Source organism: Eimeria tenella, genomic scaffold (genome assembly GCF_000499545.2).
Source record: "Eimeria tenella Houghton genomic scaffold, Eth_scaff2421, whole genome shotgun sequence".
In the NCBI taxonomy this organism is placed as follows: domain Eukaryota; phylum Apicomplexa; class Conoidasida; order Eucoccidiorida; family Eimeriidae; genus Eimeria; species Eimeria tenella.
The window spans coordinates 1,223-1,536 of record NW_013542284.1 but is presented as its reverse complement, the minus strand read 5'-3'; the positions used below and the strand labels follow the sequence as shown (position 1 = coordinate 1,536).

General features: G+C 31.5%; 1 protein-coding gene across 1 annotated transcript in view; it reads left to right on the top strand.

Annotated features, from left to right (window-relative positions):
* ETH_00035750 (uncharacterized protein) overlaps positions 1 to 314 on the top strand; it is a gene marked incomplete at both ends in the record, with an annotated part of 5,171 nt that overhangs the window by 4,345 nt on the left and 512 nt on the right. The gene's annotated exons all lie outside the window — the stretch shown is intronic.

The window sequence follows — 314 nt, the reverse complement described above, 5'->3', positions numbered from 1 at the left end:
TCTCCATTTTTTATACTTTCTTTTTATTTCTTTCGATTTCTAATTTTTATCCTTTTTCTTTTTAATCTTCATATCTTTTTATCTTTTTCTCTATTTTTAATCTTTTTATTTTTTAATTTTAAAATTTTTCTTGCCTTTATCTTTTTCCCCATTTTTAATCTTTTTCTTTCTTGTCTCACTTGTCCTTTTACATCTCAACTTGTCTCTCCTTTGCTTCATATTTGCGACCCCTAAACCCTAAACCCTAAACCCTAATTGCGTGTGTAAAATGACCCGCCACTAGCCCATCCGCCTCTAGCCGCCGCAAAAGAAAC